The sequence below is a fragment of the Nerophis ophidion genome, linkage group LG02 (assembly GCF_033978795.1).
Source record: "Nerophis ophidion isolate RoL-2023_Sa linkage group LG02, RoL_Noph_v1.0, whole genome shotgun sequence".
NCBI lineage: Eukaryota > Metazoa > Chordata > Actinopteri > Syngnathiformes > Syngnathidae > Nerophis > Nerophis ophidion.
The window spans coordinates 36,693,625-36,707,014 of NC_084612.1; the positions used below are offsets into that span (position 1 = coordinate 36,693,625).

Genomic DNA, 13,390 nt, shown 5'->3' on the forward strand with positions numbered 1-13,390 from the left:
AAAACCAGTTCACCCGATTTTTCAATAAGAAAAGAACCGATTCCATGGATTCGACTCCCTTTTTTATAACCAGTTCCCGTTAACGAAGCCACTATACCGTATTTTGGCGATCATAGGGCGCAGCGTATTAAAAGGCGCTGTGTCAGTTACGGGTGCTATTTCTGTATTTAACGCAGGCATGGTTAAACATACGCTAGTTTAAAACATACGCTAGAATGCTTGGACGCTGCTTTCAAAAGGCAGCAGGAGCAAAGCTGAGTTCGGTTGTACTTTATTGAAGTATTTATCAATGTACTCACATTATTTTTTCATCAATCTTCATCCACAAATCCATCAAAGTCCTCATCTTCTGTGTCCGAAATGAACAGCTGGGCAAGTTCTCCATCAAACACGGCAGATTCCCTCTCCCCATTTTCAAAGTCAGTCTCGTTGCCGTGGGGCTCCTCGGAAAAAGTAAAAGCCGACTTCTCTTGCCCAATTGTCCGTATCGATTCGCCACCGTGCTGGTCCCCTTCTTCTCCAGTGTGCTTCACTGGGATGTCGAAAGTGAGCAGCACCTCGTCCATGTTGGTGATGTGTTTGTCAGCAATTTTTTTTTTTACAACGCACATAGCAGCACTAAATGCTCACAGGGGGCGTGCCTTTAGCCTCCTCTCTCATCTGTAACCTTCACCCTTCAACGTACGCATGCTGTTCTTAGTCTTGTCCGCTTTTCCTCCACATAAACAGCGTGCTGGCCCAGTCACACAGCATCTACGGCTTTCGGAACTCGGTGCACACACAACAACCTATCTGGATTTGATAAGAGATTCGATAATGGCATTGACATCAATTATTTCTTAACGAACATCATCACTACCCATACCCATTGCAATCTGCACTAGAGATGTCTGATAATATCGGACAACCGATATTACCGGCCGATAAATGCTTTAAAATGTAATATCGGAAATTAACGGTATCGGTTTCAAAATTATTGGTATCGGTTTGAAAAAGTAAAATTCATGACTTTTAGAAACGCCACGGTGTACACGGACTAGGAAGAAGTACAGAGCGCCAATAAACCTTAAAGCCGCTGCCTTTGAGTGCTGGCCCAGTGACATAATATCTACGACTTTTAACACAAAAGGGAATGCAAAGCATACTTGGTCAACAGCCATACAGGTCACACTGAGGGTGGCCGTATAAACAACTTTAACACTGTTACAAATATGCGCCACACTGTGAACCCACACCAAACTAGAATGACAAACACATTTCGGGAGACCATCCGCACCGTAACACAACATAAACACAACAGAACAAATACCCAGATTTCCTTGCAGCCCTAACTCTTCCGGGACGCTACAATATACAGAATATGTCCCAAATTCCAAGCTGCTGTTTTGAGGCATGTTAAAAAATAGAATGCACTTTGTGACTTCAATATAAATATGACAGTGCCATGTTGGCATTTTTTTCCATAACTTGAGTTGATTTATTTTGGAAAACCTTGTTACATTGTTTAATGCATCCAGCAGGGCATCACAATAAAATTAGGCACAATAATGTGTTAATTCTACAACTACATATATCGATATTGGTTGATATCGGTTTCGGTAATTAAGAGTTGGACAATTTCGGAATATCGGATATCGCCATGCATTGTGTTGTTGCATGCGCTTTAGAGCATAACAGCTAAGGTTTTGTGTTTATTGTAAACATAGATGTATTTCATTGTTCCTCTGTATAGGAGTAGTCCAAAAATGTGTATTTTACTTACCTGTTTCACGCCCTGCTATCATTCCATTAGCACCGTGACCAAGGAGTTTTGTGTGGTAACCCTCATGCCCGGTGAGCCATTGACCAACTCTTTGCTGCATAGCAAAAAGCTAACATTTGTCCTCAAAACTAGCATGATGTCGAGCTGAATCTGTTTCTGATTACAGTGGAACCTCGGTTTACAAACTTAATTGGTTTTTGAACAGGGTTAAAAAATCGAAAAGTTTGTATATTGAAGCAAATGTCTTTATAAGAAACATTTTAAATATGAATAATGGGTTCCATCTTTGGCAAAAGTCTATATTTTAGTAAACGTTTGTTCACTTTGAACACAATATAGAATGCTATGCAGTACTGTACATAACGAGGGGGTAATTGATCAACTCTCTATTTAATAAAACGTCAAAACAACAACTTGCTGAAATGTCCTCCTCTTATGCAACCGTTCTACTGACACACACATACACTGTCACTAGCCGTGTGGTGCAGTCACAATTTGAGAAAAAAAAATCCTTAATTTTAATAGCCAGGAGGGCAGCACGGTGGAAGACGGGTTAGTGTGTCTGCTTCACATTACGGAGGTCCTGAGTAGTCCTGGGTTCAATCCCGGGCTCGGGATCTTTCTGTGTGGAGTTTGCATGTCCTCCCCGTGAATGCGTGGGTTCCCTCCGGGTACTCCGGCTTCCTCCCACTTCCAAAGACATGCACCTGGGGATAGGTTGATTGGCAACACTAAATTGGCCCTAGTGTGTGAATGTGAGTGTGAATGTTGTCTGTCCATCTGTGTTTGCCCTGCGATGAGGTGGCGACTTGTCCAGGGTGTACACCACCTTCCTCCAATTGTAGCTGAGATAGGCACCAGCGCCCCCTGCCACCCCAAAGGGAATAAGCGGTAGGAAATGGATGGATGGATGGATGGATTTAACAGCCAGCGTATTGAACAAAGGGAGCACAGTCTACCAAGTCAAATTCATTGTGTGTTAACCATACTTGGCCAATAAATATGATTTTTATTAGGATTTTTTTTTTAATCATTTGTTGATCTTCTTGGCATGCATTGAATGGTAGGTGAGCGGATGGGGGTGCAGCAGTGTTTACAACGCTGTGGATACTTCCTAAATGTTTCAAACCACACATTGCTTGTCCATTGCTTTTTTTTGGACTCATACTGACCTATCAAACCTGGGAAAATGCTGCAAAAAGCCTAAAAAAACACTTCAAAACACATTTGTACTCTAGCCATTGCTAGGTATAGTTTTTTATATACAATAATGTGTGTCTGCAAACTTGATAAATCAACTATGCTGTCTAGGGACAGAGGGATTTACACAACTGGGAAAGGACAAAGAGAACTGACAGGAAAACAGTCAGACAGATAATTACAAAGACAACAGCACACGGATTAGATGTATTCATACACATACATTTTAGGATTCATGAAATAGGAACATAATACAAAAAAGGCAAAAGATACACCACCACAGGGCCATCTGCTGGATATGGTGAAGTACTGACTCATTGGTCCCTAAGGCAAACAGCATTATGTACAACCTTTCTGCGTCATTACAAACACAGATAAACTTTTTTCTTGTTTCTTTTTTGTGTTTAATACTTCAGTTATGGTCCAGATTGTATATGAAATCAATAGTCACAGGGTTAGACACACATGAGCAGCTAAACGCAGTGGTCCCCAACATTACCAGCTTATTTTTGTCAAAATTCCGATGGATCGTTGGCAGAAGGTAAATGGGAGAGGTGTGCTCCAGACCTCTTGGCAATCTAATGCTTTTGCCATGTACCCTTGAATAAAACAAATACAATTAAAATATGAAAATTAAAACACTGAGAGTTTGGTTTACAGAGAGATGATAATAGTGCAGTCTGAGGTGCACGAGTGATAGACACAGCAACGTGTTTCATTATCTATTTTGCTGCAAGGTTTTGTTTTAGCATATCTGATATACCTAATTGGACGGGAATGAAAACGATGTCTTAAATGCCATCGTGGAATGTACTATGTCGTTCATTTGGACTTTAATACAAAATGAAAGAATGAAACACACAAGGGATTTATGCATTAGCATGCCTGGAAGCAATGGAGACATTATAAGTAGCAGCTGTCATAATTTCAATTACATTTTTCTTTCTAGTCTCCCCATTACCATCATTGGCCTGGGAATGTTTTTCAGCAGCCCCAGTGACAAAGCTGACCTTTTTCAATAGTGGCTGAATGTTTTTACGGCCCGGTTTTTTGGGAGACCCATGATATAGAGATTGTAGATTTTGGGCAAGACTTAAAAATAAAAGGTAATAAGATGTTACCTGGGAGTGTCAAGATGTATTTAAGAAAAAATATAAGATTTACCCAGAATATGCATACCTTAAAAAATGCCATCATTGCGTCATGGCTAAAATGATAGCGCATACTTGCCAACCTTGAGACCCAGGTGTTGAGGTTGAAGCAGCATTACCTCAGGTGGATTTTGAGGTTATCTTTATACCGCTTCTTCTGCCCTCCTTGGGTGCGTCGTCCTTCCACCAGTTGTCCATACAACATTTGTTTGGGAAGGCGACTGTCTGGCATGCGTATTACATACCCTGTCCATCGCAGCTGGTGCCGAATGACAGTTGTGTTGATGCTGTGCATGTTAGCTTCCTTCAGAACACTAATTTTGGTGCGCTTATCTTCCCAGCTGATCCTGAGGATCTTGCGCAGACATCGCTGATGGTACTGCTCCAGAGCCTCATTCACCCTAATTGGGAAGGCACCACTACTCTTACTAGGAACATAGATCACCGTTTGAGTTGCACTTGTCTAACTACACTAGAGCAGTCCTGGACACGGACAACTAGAGCGCCTGCTAGCTCGAGTGAGGAGTCAGTTAAGCTAGAACTAACCAGCGCCAGGCTGGAAAATCCCTGCACACAAAGCATTTCTTCTCATAGAATAATATATAACATTCATAAATAATGTTTTTTCTTAAGCGACTGTGCCAGAGGTAGACATGCAACTACTGACATGGCAAATTATGAAGCATCAAATCTACCACAGTACCAAGCAAATAATCGCAAGATACCCACCGTATTAATTCCTAGATGTGGTCGAAATTATTTGAGACGCACTACGTGAGAAAGACATAATGTTATTTATGTCACTGTTATGGATACCATTAACAAAAATGCCTCAAAACAGCCCACTATCCATAATAATATGGGCTTTTTAAACATTAGATCATTGTTTCCCCAAAGCGTTATTAGTTAATTAGGTCATTAAAGTCAACAATCTTAACGTCAACAGTCTCAATGGGACTTGGCTAAAGCCAGATAATTTTTTTCCACTTAACGAGACATATCCTTTTAACTACACAAACTCACATGTAGCTTGTCACCTTAGAAGAGGGAAAGAGGTTGCATTAATCTCAGATGAAAACCCTAACCTTATCCCTAACTTAAATAATAAATATAAATCAGTCCAGGGGCCCCCTATGAGATCTGTCACACCGCTAACGCTACACCTGGCTGTTATCTATCGGCCCCATAGGCCCCATTCGGACTTTCTCAGAGTTTCTTACGAATCTAATGTGATCTAGTGACGCATGCAGAAAATACAGTTATTATAGGCAATTTTAATACCCATATGAATAATATAGATATTAGACCCCCAGACCCTCAAACAGCATGGCGCTCCAGACTATAATTGATAGTTGTGGTTTTACACAAAGAATACATGAGTCCACGCATTGCAAAGGTAATACAATAGATATAGTCCTTTTCCGGGGTGGCACCACCTCTAAAGTTTGGGTACTCCCGTATACTAAAGTAATGTTCAATCAGCACCTCATAAAATTCTAAATACTGACCTATTGCTAATAACCAATGCTTTAGCGGCCATAAAATTAGTGCTGCCACATCTACAACGCTCGCTTGCCTACTGCCCTCTGTAATGGCACCATTCCCAAATTATGTGGGTTCTATCGATAACCTCACTAACAACTTGAACAATGCCCTGCGCAACACAATTGATAGTATAGCACAGGTCAATCTAACAAAGGCCCATAAAAGGCGAACCCCCTGGTTCACTGAAGAAACTAGAGCTCTTAAACTATCAAGTAAAAAGCTAAAATGCTGATGGCGTGCGACACAATTTGAGGTTTAATAACTTATAAACACACTATTGCCTGAGGTAAAACTAATTATTACTCCAATATATTCCGCCTCAATAAAAACAATCCTAAATATTCGTTTAACACAGGAGCATCGCTAACCCAACAACGAACCTCTCCCAGTAGCTCCTCCCACTTCGCTGATGGCTTTATGCAATTCTTTACTAAGAAAATTGAGCTCCTTGGAAAGGGAGTTCAAGATAACACGGCCCAGCGCCAACTTGGTTCTATAGACGCAGATACGAATGTATGTACCACGGCAAATTCTCTATAAAATAATCTCTCTCATTTTGCAGAAATAACATTAAAGGAACTTTTGCGACTCGTAAATACGACAAAACAAACATCATGTTTTGTTGACCCACTTCCTGGGAAACTTTTCAAGGAGCTGCGCCTAATATTACTAACCTATTACTTTTCTCTGCTACTGTTCCTCCAGCATTCAAAACAGCGGTTATTCATCCTCTGCTCAGAAGACCAAACCTAGATTCTGACCTCTTGCTAAACTATCAGTTGGATTCGCACCTCCCCTTTATCTCTAAAATTCTCGAAAATAATGGTTGCACAATAGCAAAATGAACATTTAGAATAACAATATATCTGTGAACCCTTTCAGTCGGGGTTTAGGGCAAATCACTTTACTGAGACAGCCCTTGCAAAAGTGACTAATTATCTGTTGCTAGCTATAAATACTGACGCGTCATCCATGTTGCTGCTACTTGATCTCAGGGCTGCTTTTGTTACCGTAGATCATGACATTTTATCAGAACTTACCAAAACACGACTTAAAGGCCTACTGAAACCCACTACTACCGACCACGCAGTCTGATAGTTTATACATCAATGATGAAATATTAACATTGCAACACATGCCAATACGGCCTTCTTAGTTTACTAAATTGCAATTTTAAATTTCCCGCAAGTTTCTTCATGAAAACGTCGTGGAATGATGACGCGTGCGTGTGACATCATGAACTGTCAGGAAATCTTAGCGCTGCACCACTAGCGGCTAAAAGTCGTCTGCTTTAATCACATAATTACACAGTATTCTGGACATCCGTGTTGCTAAATCTTTTGCAATTTGTTCATCTAATAATGGAGACTATGAAGAACAATGCTGTTGGTGGAAAGCGGTGGATTGCAGCTGTCTTTAGCACCGAGACACAGTCGGTGTTTCTTTGTTTGTTGTGAAGCAGAGCGGTCAAGCGAACATGTTTTCTCTACGTCAAACAGCATGTGTTTGGATGGGAAAATTGGGATTATATATCTTACCGGAGACATCGTTGGATTATTCGCCGTCCTGCAGCAGCTGTCAAAAAAGGCAGATGTGAGCTTGGCTCCTCGGCTTCTCTCTGAGACACTACGTGTTCACCTCAGCCATCCAATCTCGAGGTATGTCTTTACAATCTTTACAATCTCACTAAAACACTAATAAAACAATAAGCATATAAGGGATCTTCCAGAATCATCCTAGTAAATGTGTCTAATTACATCTGAAACGCTCACACTGCGGCCGCCCGTAGCCGTCGCTTTTTGGTTTTTTTTGTAGTCCTTCACTTTCAATATCCTAATTCACAAATATTTCATCCTCGCTCAAATTAATGGGGAAATTGTCACTTTCTCTGTTCGAATTGCTCTTACTGCTGGTGGCTCACGTTATAAACACGTCAATATGTGTGGAGCCCTGCAACTTGTGATGTCACGTGCACTTACTTCCGGTAAAGGTAGGGCTTTTTTATTAGCGACCAAAAGTTGCGAACTTTATCGGCGATTTTCTCTACTAAATCCTTTCAGCAAAAATATGGCAATATCGCGAAATGACCAATTATGACGCATAGGATGGACCTGCTATTCCCGTTTAAATAAGAAAATCTCATTTCAGTAGGCCTTTAAGCCCAATCGCAATACACCCCCTCACTCAGTACCACTAGGCCTCAATCCCTACTAGGGTTGTACGGCATACCGGTACTAATAAAGTATTGCGGTACTAATCAATTGAAAATGGTACCATACTACCTTTGAAAAATATCGATACTGTTTATGCTGCTGTGCGGCAGTGACTACAGAGCCGAGGCGTATGATGTTGACTGTGTCAAAACGCACACAAAGGGCATACAAGCAATAACATTGTGGTTGGAAAGAATGGGGGAAAAATAAAATTCTACTGGTTAAAGAAGAGGGTGTGTGAAGTGCAGTGTGGAAGTATTTGGGCTTCAAAATTAACGATAAAGGTGAAGCGTTAAACAGGGAAGAGCCACACTGCAAGTGTTGCTTTAAAACATGCCTCGACAAATGTGGCGATTAGTATTACCACGTTTGCTTCAAATGTAGGTAAACATTTAAGTAAACATTCTTAGAACTCCAGCTTCTTAGTGATTTCCAGAGCCCCCCCAAAAAAGTCTGCAGGCTCTAGAGCAGGGGTCCGCAACCTTTACCACTCAAAGAGCCATTTTGACCCGTTTCACAAAATAAAGAAAACTATGGGAACCACCAGACTCTTTTGAAATTTAAAATGAAAAAACACAGCATACAAAGTTTTTTTTTGCTTTGTGCTATGTATTAACCAGGGGTCTCAGACACGCGGCCCGCATCTTAATATGAAAATGTAATATTAGTGCGGCCCGCAAGTTTTATTTGAATGCCGATTGACAACATCACATTTGCCAACCATCTCAAATTTTCTGGGAGACTACCAAGTTTCAGAGCAACCATCCTCTTGACTGTCTGATGGTATTCACCCAAGCAACAATAATATGGGCGTGCTATGATGACAGTGCGTTTAGCGCCCCTCTACAACCCTAACAAACAGCTTACCAGTCCATTCACATTTTTTATGAGGCTTCTGCAGACACACATAAGGGACTGCAAGGCATACTTGCGCAACAGCCATACAGGTTACACTGAGGGTTGTGATATAAACAACTTTAGCACTCTTACTAATATGCGCCACACTGTGAAACCACACCAAACAAGAATGACAAACACATTTAGGGGGACAATCCGCACTGTAACACAACATAAACACAACAGAACAAATACCCAGAATCCCATGTATCCCAAACTCTTCCGGGCTGCATTACACACCACCGCTACCACCAAACCCCGCCCACCTCAACCGACGCATGGAGGGGGGGGGGGTGTATAATGTAGCTTTGTAGAGTTAGGGATGCATGGGTTTCTGGGTATTTGTTCTGTTGTGTTTATGTTGTGTTACAGTGCGGATGTTCTCCCGAAATGTGTTTGTCATTCTGGTTTGGTGTGGTTTCATAGTGTGGCGCATATTAGTAGGAGTGCTAAAGTTGTTTATATCACAAACCTCAATGTAACCTGTATGGCTGTTGAACAAGTATGCCTTGCAGTCGCTTGCGTGTTGAGTTAGCAGCCGCACACTAGATGTGGCTGGTCGGCACTCAGATAGCATACTATAGTATTAAAGCGGACACAACGACATGTCAAGAGGACGTTTAAGGCATTGCCATCACGGCAAGCCCTCAATATTGTTGACCGGGTGAAAATCTGAGAATGTTATGCTGGGGAGATTCATGGGAGAGGCACTGAAATTCGAAAATTCAGCTGAGCAACATCACAGTGATCCAAGAGCCGCATGCGGCTCCGGAGCCGCGGGTTGCCGACCCCTGCTCTAGAGTGTTTTCTATTCAGGCTCCAGTACTCTGGAATGCCCTACCAGTAACAATTACATATGCTACCTCTGTAGAAACATTTAGGTCCTATCTTAAAACTAATTTATATACCCATCCTGCCATCCATTTCCCACCACCTGTCCCTTTCGGGGTTCACAATGGCTGCTGAGAAATTATTATTTGTCAGGTCCACTTTCTCGTCGGCCAAAGATGTGGCCAGTGAATGGACGCCCGCCTCGCCACAGCCCCCTGACTTGTCCTCAGTGGCTTCGGGGACACATGATAGAATGGAATAGAATAGAATAGAATAGATTGCCTTTTATTGTCACTATACACAGGTACAATGAGATTAAAAGCAACTCCAATATCAGTGCGACAGTCTATAACATGCAAAACATAGGAAGGAAAGAAAATTAAAAATAGTGCAAAAGGAGGTAAGGTGCACAGTCCAGTCCTGAGAACAAATGTTCTAAATACAGAAGCATTGAGACTGTAGGTGGAAAGTACAAATTGCACACAGAGAGGTGCTAATCTATAAAACCAGTACCTATGAGAGTTCACTGTGGTTGCGGCAACCTGCCTCCCAATTCCTCCCGCCACCTCCCGTGACTATGGACTTGTTTTTTGTTTTTTTGCCTTGGTCATGTCTTAGTTTCTGTTTGGTAGCCTTTTCCTATGTTCTAGTTTAGTTTTGTTGCACCATTTGGCTTGTTTTGTTCACTTTCTTGTTACGAGGTGTGCTGATTTGACGCACCTGCCTTTGTTTAGTGATTAGTGTCCCCACCAGCTGTTTTTTTTTTCTAATCACGCTACTTTTAATTCCCTTGTCGCCAATCACTCTGCGCTGGTTTGTCGTTCGCTTTACGTGACTGTTTAAGCACGTTTTACAACCATTTTGGTTGTTTACCTTCTTTGCATGTAATTTGTCTTACTATACTCAGTAAGCCTCGAACTACCCTTGAGGTTCATTCCATGCTTAGGATTGTACAAAATGTACATCAACTAAGTTTAAGTAGTACACTTATACTGGAAAGCTGTAGTAGTGTGCTTTGCTTATTGTATGGTATGGGAGTTATTTTTCCATCTGCAATGTTACAGACATTGTTATTATGAGTTTTATATTACAAATAATTCAGAGATATGTAAACATCTTAGGCCACCAATGGATTTGTTGTTTTATACCAATAAGTCAAACAATAAAACACAGGACATGTGTTTGCAGCATTAACAACAAGAAAAAAAAACGGTCCACATACTTTTACAGTGCTCTATTTTTTACTCAATTAGAGCCCATGTGTATTGTATGCAAAAAATAAAATAAAATACGATGTCACAAAATACACACTTTTTAACATGACTGCAATCGCCACTTACTTGGTGGGTGGAAGCATTCAATAATGCTGTCTGTGTTGAAGGGTGGTAAATCAGTCCATCACTTTTTTGTGACTAACATGCATAAGGGTGTCCTTTTCAGTGGACATGACTGCAAGACTGTGAAGTATTTTCTGTCCGACCCACTGTTTGACGTAGCCAGGAGTGCAGCCGGCGCAGAGCACTAAACGACCTTACACATGAGCAGCTGCTTACAGGTACTGTTAGGGCAACTTGGATGGTTGCCTTCAGAGAGGGGAACATGTCTGATTCAAAATGGTTGTGCACAGAAGGTTGGGCATCCAGCCTCTGTTTTTCGGGCAAGAAAGTTTCTGTTTTCAGGTCAACACTCTACTTCGTTGCAAGTTTATTCAAGTGTGGCTCACTCAAAACAATTACTTGAATTAAAGTAGTATCATAATTAGAGATGTCCGATAATATCGGGCTGCTGATATTATCGCCCGTTAAATTCTTTAAAAATGTAATATCGGAAATTATTGGTTTCAAAATGTAAAATGTTTGACTTTTTAAAACACCGCTGTGTACACGGACGTAGGCAGAAGTACAGAGCACCAATAAACCTTGAAGGCACTGCCTTTGCATGACGGCGCAGTCACATAATACCTAAGGCTTTTCACACACACAAGTGAATGCAAATGCATACTTGATCAACAGCCATACAGGTCACACTGAGGGTGGCCATATAAACAACTTTAAGACTGTTAAAAATATGCGCCACACTGTGAACCCACACCAAACAAGAATGACAAACACATTTCGGGAGAACATCCGCACCGTAATACAACATAAACACAACAGAAATAATACCCAAAACCCCTTGCAGCATTAACTCTTCCGGGACGCTACAATATACACCCCTGCTACCCCCCCCCCCCCCCCCACCTAAACTTCCTCATGGTCTCTCAGGGAGAACATGTCCCAAATTCCAAGCTGCTGTTTTCAGACATGTTAAAAAAAATAATGCACTTTGTAACTTCATTAATAAATATTGCAGTCCCATGTCGGCATTTTTTTCCATAACTTTAGTTGATTTATTTTGGAAAACCTTGTTACATTGCTTAATGCATCGCAACAAAATTAGTCATATGTTAATTTCACAACTGTATATATCGGTACCGGTTGATATCGGTAATAAAGAGTTGGACAATATCGGAATATCGGGTAAAAGCCATTATCGGACATCTCTAATCATAATTGAACCCCCGAAATATGTTAGTCAGGCTAATCTGGCTCATATACATCTTTTTGCTCTCTCCACTTCCATGACTCATGACTGTCTTAAATTAATAAAAAAATTAAAAACAAAAAAAGTTATATTTCATATCCATATTTAGTTCCATAGAATTGTAATCAGACTCTGCATCACAAATGACTACGTCCTGTACAATTGTTTGAGACTCACCTCTCCAATTGTGGTCTTTCCTCTTCTCTCTGCCCTCTCAAAATCATTTAAATCAATCCCCCTCATGCTAACAATTTGACTTAGTTTGCTAGCCAGATTATCCATCCATCCATCCATCCATTTTTCTACAGCTTGTCCCTTTTGGGGTCGCGGAGTGGGGGCTGGAACCTTGTCCAGGGTGTACCCGAATGCAGCTGAGCCAGGTTTTCATTTATCAAAATGGGGAGCACCTTCTTCATTAATTACATGGGAAAAAACAAAAACAAAAACAAAAAAAAACTTCCGTATGGCCATGATCTTGTTGGTCTTGTTCACATTACAGGTCAATTCCGATTTTTTCATGTCAATGTGTATTGTGTACTATGCCATTCAAATTTTTCATATCAAACCCAGGCCTCTTTTGTATGTGGATATACTGTAAATCCATCAGATCATGAAGCCACTTCAGTGTGAGCTCTCGTGCGCTCCGGTCGCATTCATACAACCAGAACGTCATCAAAAGGCAATTAGGCGCTTGGAGAATAATGGTAATATGATAAGTGTCATCATTATTAACCAAAATAGACGGTATGGCGTAGTGGGTAGAGCGGCCGTGCCAGAAACCTGAGGGTTGCAGGTTCGCTTCCCACCTATGGACATCAAAGTCGCTGCCGTTGTGTCCTTGGGCAGGACACTTCACCCTTTGCCCCCGGTGCCGCTCACACCGGTGAATGAATGATTGGTGGTGGTCGGAGGGGCCGTAGGCGCAAACTGGCAGCCACGCTTCCGTCAGTCTACCCCAGGGCAGCTGTGGCTACTGATGTAGCTTACCACCACCAGGTGTGAATGAATGATGGGTTCCCACTTCTCTGTGAGCGCTTTGAGTATATAACAATAGAAAAGCGCGATATAAATCTAATCCATTATTATTATTATTATTAGACGGATACAAAATAAATTGGTTGACAAATTAGCAGAAACAGGCGAAAATAATGTTCCACCACTGATCGCCATCACGCTCTTTAGAGCAAACATCGAGGCAAATGCTCCCA

The 13,390-nt window shown here is 41.4% G+C and overlaps 1 protein-coding gene across 2 annotated transcripts in view; it reads left to right on the forward strand.

Moving 5' to 3' along the window:
- Nucleotides 1-13,390, forward strand: part of galnt18b (UDP-N-acetyl-alpha-D-galactosamine:polypeptide N-acetylgalactosaminyltransferase 18b) — a 294,528-nt gene that overhangs the window by 216,380 nt on the left and 64,758 nt on the right. The gene's annotated exons all lie outside the window — the stretch shown is intronic.